Source organism: Octopus bimaculoides, chromosome 1 (assembly GCF_001194135.2).
Source record: "Octopus bimaculoides isolate UCB-OBI-ISO-001 chromosome 1, ASM119413v2, whole genome shotgun sequence".
Classification (NCBI taxonomy): Eukaryota; Metazoa; Mollusca; class Cephalopoda; order Octopoda; family Octopodidae; genus Octopus; species Octopus bimaculoides.
In genome coordinates, this window is record NC_068981.1 from 43,682,985 (window position 1) to 43,692,277 (window position 9,293).

Below are 9,293 nucleotides of genomic sequence, written 5' to 3' on the forward strand. Positions count from 1 at the left end.
TTTTGTACTTCTTTGTAAAAAAACATTTTCATTCTCCTTCTTCTTGATAATTTGCTTTTTCGCAATGAAAACCGGTTAGAAGAAATCTTTATTAAAATATGCTTCCAGTTCAGCATTCTGGCTTTTTTTCATTTTCCTATATATATATATATATATATATATATATATATATATTAAATTCTAAACATAGATGCATGTGAATAAACATTGACTGTGAATATTCACTAGGAATGATCAGTATCATTTCGTTGGATACTGCAAAGATCATCTCTTCAAGAATGTTGCCAGTTAATTGCAAATGCTTGTAATGCTTAAGAAAAAAAAAACTCTTCAAGAACCCTAGATGATTATATACGCCCACACTTTCAAGGAGATGCCTGGATGGTGATGGTTGAATAACTACAAAAGCAATCATGAATAACAATCAACCGCAACATATATATATAAGTGCGTATTTGTGAATGTATATAAGTAAATATTTTTCCTTGTCATATATATATATATATATTTTTTATGTATGTATATATTTTATGATGTATGTATTATATTTTCTCACAAAGTGATAAGGCTTCAATTTCTTATAATTAACTTCATTAATGCCTGTGCTACTCTGAGAATTTTCTCACCACACATACATAATTTGTATACTACAGATTAAATTTCTGGAATGTCTTATATATGCTCTGCATCTCCATTAATTGCATGAAATTTTGCAATTAATCTTGTTCTTTCTGCTTTTGTGAAGCCCATCCTATCAAAATAAGTACTGAAGTAACTCATCACAGGTGTAAATTAAAATTATATACAAATAGCACATGCAGATCGCCCATTAGTTTAGAAAATGTTTTCTGGTTCTGTTATCATTAACATCATGTTAACGTATGTTGGACAACTGATTTCTGTTACTATAACATACTTTCTCTTCTTTAGCATAAATCATTAAGACTGTAATATTGGGCTTATATGTTGAGGTCTGAGCATTCCACCTGTATTTATTGAGATTATAGGTGAGTATACTCCCCACATTTCTATAAACTCTGATGTTTTGATCTTTAGAACTATCCTTCCCTGAGAATTGGATTGGATAGTGTTTCAGTCACATTATTGTGACTTATAGGAGAGCTAATATTTTCAATACCAGTTTTCATATCTCACAGAATTATATTCTGCAGCCTTATTGCTCGAACCAAATCCAGTGACAATATATACTCAGATCTAATTAAATTAATAGCTGAACATCAGCAACCTGTACCCAGTTCAATTACTGAAAAATTTAGATTTAGTAAACGTGACCATGAAACAATTTCACAGTATTAGGTGAAAATTGTCAACTGACTGAATACACTATCTATAGTACTACTTTAGAAGGCAGGTTAACCTTTTCGTTACCAACCCTGCTGAAACCGGCTCTGGCTCTGAGTACAAATGTCTTGCTTTCATAAATTTTGAATTAAAATCTTCCACCAATTTATGTTCCTAACACTAGCTGAATGATAACTAAGATATTTATGCCATGTATAAGATAAAGGAAACAAATCAAACTATTTATAACTGCTTTCTTTCAGTCACAATCTCTAACACACACAAAAATGCAACTTTAAATGATCTAGACACCAAAGACAAAGAAGTAACCATAAGATTTAAAATAGATGACAGAGTAGACACATTAATATCAAAATACCCATATATAAGCTTGAAAGACTACAAACCAGACTTCAATGACAATCCATTTGTCAGACTAAAAAAATCCTGCAAAACCAGACATAGGCATTATTAGTAAAAAAAATCATATGCAAATTCTCACCAAAAAGAAAAAAAAAACCAATATTATTTCTCTGGAGTAACACTTACAAGGTAATAGATTGTCTCAACAAGATCCGAAACAAAAATGGATGCCACTTCTTCCAGTTTGACATAAGAGATTATTGTACGTCAATAACAAAACCTGTTTTCACAAACAACACTAATAAAGAAACAATATTACAAGCAAGGAAATAGCTCCTCTTCTACAACAATGCTTTCTGGATTAGGAAAAACTTTGAAGATTCATTTGATGTAAGCATAAGATCAAAGGACTTGACAAAGGTAAGTGACATCGTTGGTCTTTATATAGAAAACTTGCACAACAAATTTTCATCCTTCTCAGTCTATATTGGGGTGACTGACAACTCCTACTAAGAAATCACAATCCACAAAAAACTGATAAATTTCGAAGGGAACTACATCACTTCTTCAAAAACTTGTGCATCTCCATTAAAGTAGTAATATGACTAAAGTCAGTCATCTTCCTAGATGCTACCCATGACAAAGAATCCGGTATCTAAAAACCATTCAAGAAAGATAACCTAAAAATTCTGTATATAAATAGAGAACCACCCCAAAAGGCATTATCAGAGATTTAGTAAAGAACATTTCTCCCAAACTTTCCACTTTAACTTTAAATGAAAAAAATACTAAATGAAATATCAACTCCATATAACGAAGCTCTCAGTGACAGTAGTTACAAGAAAAAAGTGCCAATATATAAATAACAAACCTCTCACAATAAATAAGATATGTCAGAATAAAAAAAGAAAATCATCTAGTTTGATCCCCCTTTCAACATACAAGTCTCCACACTAATAGATAAATTATTTTTTCAAAATATTGCAAAAACACTTCCACCTCAACCAGAAGTATTACAAACTAATAAACAAACACAATGTAAACTTGTCATACTCCACTACCAACAACTTTGAAAGAAGTATAGCCAATTGCAACCCTAAAAAATGTCTAAAAGTGAAAACCGAAACTACGTAGATAATAACAATTACAATTGTCGAACACCTTCATGCTGCCCTCTAGAAGAAAACTGTCCCTCAACACTAACCTCAAACATGACACCAACTACTATATCTGCACATATGAGATATACAGAAAGCCAGTTCAAGACATGATACAGCCAACGTATTTTGCAACCCAAATAGGAAAAATGATACATTACTATCCAAATATATATGGACATTGAAATAAAAAAAATACTGTTTAGCATCAACTAGAAAATACTCTCACACACACAACTACCCAAGGTAATAACAAGCCCTGCCAACTTTGTAACATGGATTCTACCACATTCTCACATTCATAGACCAAATTCTGAATTGAAACTAGTCTTTTCATACAAGCACAAAACTTTTTTCAGACCAATAATTTTTCTAGTAGCTAGACATGTAAATATCTCAGCAACTTCCCTCCCTCTACCTACACCCTAAACTATTCCAATAATGAACATAAAAAAACTGTTACACTACTATAGTTAGTGGCTATATTTAAACAATGAATTCATGGGTGATTAATGGGTTGGATGGGTGCTGAGGAAAAAGCAAAATTTCCTAAAATATGGTATATATTTCCATTACCCAATTCTCATATTTAATTTCATTGTTGTTCATATTCAGTGTCGCTGATACAAAACATAACAAAATCAGTCCTGGCTGTAATTTCTATAGAATATATATAGAGATAACCTTAACAAATAATATAATAGCACTACTAAAACAGTAGAACACAATATTGACTTATAAAAGTGTTTAATATACTTTCTAGTATATTATAGTTGCATAATGAAATATGGTGTCCCTACAGGTCATGAATATGTATATGAATTACTATGCGTGTATACATGTATGCAGGTATATGCTTTCAATTTTTGTCTACCAAGCCCACTCACAAGTTAGGCTTTGGTTAGCCAAGTGTAGTTAGTGCATGACACTTAAGTATCATGCAAAGGGGCAGAACCCAAAATTCACTGTATAGTACCTTGGTTGGGAAGCAGAATTCTCAGCCACAGCTATGTCTGTGCCGAGAGGTATGTGTGCATATTTATGTATGCGTATATTCATAAATGTATTTATGAAGAAATATAATTCTATTATTTGACTGGAATGTTGAAATTTGAAATATTCTGCTAGAAGTGCTTGTCAGCAGCAGTTGTGTATATTATAATATATATTATTACTATTCATGTTACATCACCAAAGACTGATGTCTTTGAATTCACTTATGCCACATTCTTGTTAATTCCTCTCCAAGTTTTCCTTTAACAGTAGTTAGGTCACATTGCGTGAAGATAAAATATTATTTTTGATGGCAATGGAATGCCAGGCTATGAGACATAGTAAAGAAGAGACAAGTAAAATATATCAGTCACCCCAACCAGCAAAAATGATGTAATAGATATTTTGAAACAACAGATTTCCTTCTGTATTCGCACAGGGTTAGCACAGACATACATACATACGTACATACATACAAATATATACGTGTGTGTCTGTATGTATATGCATATTATATATATATATATATATGTGTGTGTGTGTGTGTGTGTACATCATCATCCTCATCGTTTAACGTCTGCTTTCCATGCTAGCATGGGTTATATATATATATATATATATATATATCTATATATATATATATATATATTTATATACTCTTTTACTTGTTTCATTCATTTGACTGTAGCCATGCTGGAGCTCTGCCTTTAGTCAAGCAAATGGACCCCAAGACTTATTCTTTGTAAGCCCAGTACTTATTCTATCGGTCTCTTTTGCTGAACCACTACGTTACGGGGATGTAAACACACCAGCATCGGTTGTCATCATCATAATGTCTGCTTTCCCTGCTGGCATGGGTTGGATGGTGTGACTGAAGACTGGCAAGCCAGGAAGCTGTACAAGGCTTCAATCTGATCTGACATGGTTTCTACAGCTGGATGCCTTTCCAACTGCCAACCACTCTGAGAGTGTGGTGGGTGCTTTTTATGTGCCACCAGCATGAGGGCCAGTCAGGTGGCACTGGCATCGACCACATTCATATGATGCATTTTATGTGCCACTGGCATGGGTGCCAGTTAGGTTGTACTGGCATCAGCGACGACAATGATTTCACCTAACTCAACAGGTCTTCTCAAGCACAGTATATTGCCCAATGATTGAATGGTCCTCTAAAATGGGGTGGTTATGTGACACTGACATAGTCTATGGCTACGGTCTCACTTGGCTTGCCGGGTCTTCTCAAGCACAGCATATTATCAAAGGTCTTGGTTGCTTATCGTTGCCTCCATGAGGCCCAATGTTTGAAGGTTGTGTTTCACCACCTCATCCCAGGTCTTCTTGGGTCTACCTTTTCCACAGGTTCCCTCCACTGTTAGCATGTAACACTTTTTCACACATCTGTCTTCATTCATATGCAACACATAACTATAACAGTGCAGTTGTCTCTCCTGTACACCACATCTAATGCTTCGTATGTCCAACTTTTCTCTCAGCATGTTTACACTCTCATGTATGCACACTGACGTTACACATTCAGTGGAGCATACTAGCTTCATTTCTTTGAAGCTTACACATATCTTCAGCTGTCACAGCCCATGTTTCACTTCCATGTAGCATGGCTGTTCACACATATGCGTCATACAGTCCACCTTTCACTCGGAGTGAGAGGCCTTTGTTACCAGCAGAGGTAGGAGCTGTCTGAACTTTGCCCAGGCTATTCTGTTTCTAGATGCTACGCTCCCAGAGCATTCACCCCACAACTGATTTGGTCACCTAGGTAATGGAAGCTATCAACTACTTCTAGTTTTTCCCTCTGGCATGTGACGGAAGCTGTTTTCTACACATTTTCAGTGTTTACCGCCCCTGTGCATCTGCCACACACAAAAACTATCCTCCCAGTTAGCCTTCCTTTGACATTGCTGTACCACTTATGTGTCCATAGCTTACACTGGGTACATATTATGGAGTTTCTACCTATACCTATTCTACAGGTCCAGCAGGGCTATTTACCTGAAGGGATCTGTGATTTGTCTGCCTTCCTACTTACTAAGACTTTGATTTTTGCTAGATTGACTCTATGGCCCTTCGATTCTAGACCTTCCTTCCACACATGAAACTTCTCCTCTACTTTTGATAGTGACTCAGCTATTAGAGCAAGTTCATCACCATAGAGAAGCTCCAAGGGGCATCTTGTCTTGAATTCCTCTGTAATTTCATGGAAGACTATGATGAATAAGAGGGAGTTGAGGATTGACCATTAGTTGACCCCTACCCCTACCCAGAATTCTTCCCTATACTTGTTGCCAACCTTCACCTTATTGACAGCATCCCTGTGCATGGCTTGTACAGTTCTCACTAACCACTCATCTATCCATAGTTTCTGCATTGAGTACCAGATAAGGAATTGGGGGATCCTGTCAAAGGCTTTCCCCATGTCAACGAAAGCAGAGTACAGAGGTTTATCTTTGACTAGGTATTTCCTAGCAGCTGTCTAATCTAACTCTCTCCCTAATTAGTTGGGCTATGACCCTCTCGGTGACTTTCATTACCTGATCCAACAACTTGATACCTCTATAACTATTTGTATCTAATGCATCACCTTTACCTTTGTAGCAGGTGACTATGGTGCTGGGTATGACTGTTTTATGTATCACCTGATTGAGTATACAGTTGACTAGACCGCCAATATATAGCAAAGCCACAAAAGATTAAGAAAAAGAAAAGCCAAATTAAGATAGTTGAACTATTAAAGGCAAAAATAATCCCGAATAATGTCCATTGTTAAATGCAAGAAACAATTCAAGTCTACGGCCATTCAGGAGTCACTGCAACAATCCATTAACACATTAAAACACCAAACCGGCAATGGCCCCATCATAAAGAAAAAAAGTATCTTCACCAAAGAGGTTTCACATTCTGGTAATGTGTTCTATGGTGTGAATATATGGGGAAGATATAAAGTTGTTTGCCTAATTATGATGTTTATTTTTTTAACCACTGAGTTTGTCTTTTGCATCGTTTTTTTACTTGAGCACTTCTATTTGCAGCCCTATATTTATTTTATTTTTTGATTCCTATAAGGAAAAACAAAATTTAAATGTTATATATCTCATTGCTTTTATACACACAGAGACACACACAGATATATATATATATATATATATATATATATGTATAGATAGATAGACAGATAGATAGACAGGTAGATAGGTAGATGGATAGATACACAGATAAATATAGATATATATGTATATTAATATATATACATATATATATGTATATATGTAGTTTATATTATATATATATATATGTAGTTTGTATTATATATATATGCACACACCATCTTTTAAATAAGCTATTCGCGAAAAAATGAATTTATTACTATATATGTGATAGAGAGAGAAATAATGAAAGTAAAAGAAAATAAACAGACATATTTGCTTGAAAGGTAAAAATAGTTTTATTTTGAAGAATATGTTGTTTATGGAATAATTTAGATAATAATTTTGTATCAAAAACCTTTATAAAAATATTTTTATTTTAAAGTGATGCAAATTTTTGAGTAAAAATAAATCATGTATACAAGTTAAGTTGTTTTATGGAAGGTTTTTCTTATCGATGTCTTATCTCTTAATGCTGAGAAATCTTTAATATTAGCCAAAACAAAATTTAAATGTCATACATTAAATCCAGGGATATCTTGATATTTCAGATTAGCAGGAAAGGATGACCTTTTCAAAGATTGAAAATATGTAGAAGTAGTGGTATATGAAAATTGACATTGATGTTTTGGAGATAAGAACAATGTTACAACTTTGACAGGAATGATGATGATGACATCATTAATAATGGTTCAACAGTGACGACGATGACGATGACGATGACAACGATGATGACGATGTCATTAATGATGAACCAATAGGGAGGGAAGAGGTGATGATGTTGACAGCAGTGAAGTCAGTGATCCAACTGGGACAAACCAATAGTTATGACGATGATGATGATGATAATACTGATGTTAATGCTAACAATGTTTGTGAGGGTGATGATGATGGCAAAGATGAAGATTTTGATGATGATAATGATGATGATGATGATTATGATGGTAATTATTAGAATGATTTTAATGAGCATCATTGCATACAAAACAAAAACTATCAAAAGATTAAAGAAGCATGGATGTGTATGGAGAAGATTGTGAAGAATGTTACAAGGAACAAAACAATGTTCGGTATTATAATAACAAAACAGCAAAAATGTACCACCACCACCACCACTACTGATGATCATGATGATGATGGTAATGGTGATGATGACGACGACAAGTATTACAATAACAGTAACAATATCAATAATAACAAGATACCCTGTTTATTGTCTAACAGAATATGTACCATTATGGATGACAAAAGGAGTGCTGTCATTATACAGAAAAGATAAGACAAAAAGGATCAAACTAAACTGCTACAAGCTTATCGTGTGTTTTTATCTCATGTGGAAACAATAGAATGTGTTGATAGCTGTTTGAATATACTTCTTCATGTAAATAGTACACCTGCATTATGTGAGATGAACACAGATGTTAGAGAATATAAGACAGAACAGGTGACTACTGTATCTTGACAAAATAGTTCTTCAGAAGATATGTTATTCATCATCATCATCGGTTAACGTCCGCTTTCCATGCTAGCATTAGTTGGATGATTTGACTGAGGACCGGTGAACCAGATGGCTACACCAGTCTCCAATCTGATTTGGCAGAGTTTCTACAGCTGGATGCCCTTCATAACGCCAACCACTCTGAGAATGTAGTGGGTGCTTTTACGTGCCACCGGCACGAAGGCCAGTCAGGCGGTACTGGCAACGGCCACGCTGAAAATGGTGTATTTTACATGCCACCTGCACAGGAGCCAGTCCAGTGGCACTGGCAGCGATCTCGCTCGAATGTCTTTACACATGCCACCAGCACAAGTGCCAGGAAGGCGATGCTGGGCACAGGTGCCATCACGATTTCGCTTTCACTTGCCCCAAAAGGTTTTCACAAGCTGAGTTTAGTGTCCAATGAAGGAAACGACAGAGTGTAAGTACCTTGAGAGAAAAGTTGAACCTAAGAAGCATCGGTTGTGGTGTGCAAGAGAGACGACTGTGCTGGTATGGACATGTGGCAAGAATAGAAGAGGATAGCTGTGTGAAAGAGTGCCACACCCTAGCGGTTAAGGGAACCTGTGGAAGAGGTAGACCCAGGAAGACCTAGGATGAGGCGGTGAAGCACGACCTTCGAACATTAGGCCTCACCGAGGCAATGACTTCTGACCAAGACCTTTGGAAATATGCTGTGCGTGAGAAGACCCAGCAAGCCAAGTGAGACCAGAATCCAAGGCCTCTGCCAGGGGTGTAGCCAGCCTACTTATGCATACCTTTCCTTCATTGGACACTAAACTCCGCTTGCAAAGACCTTTTGAGGCAAGTGAAATCGAA

At 35.6% G+C, this 9,293-nt stretch overlaps 1 long non-coding RNA gene across 1 annotated transcript in view; it reads left to right on the forward strand.

Annotated features, from left to right (window-relative positions):
* The window catches only part of LOC128247327 (uncharacterized), a 63,863-nt gene extending 55,365 nt beyond the window's left edge, over positions 1 to 8,498 (forward strand). The window contains exon 4 of the long non-coding RNA XR_008263710.1: positions 7,528 to 8,498. This is a non-coding gene — a long non-coding RNA (uncharacterized LOC128247327). The remainder of the gene's footprint in view (positions 1 to 7,527) is intronic.
* Positions 8,499 to 9,293: the final 795 nt, after the last annotated feature.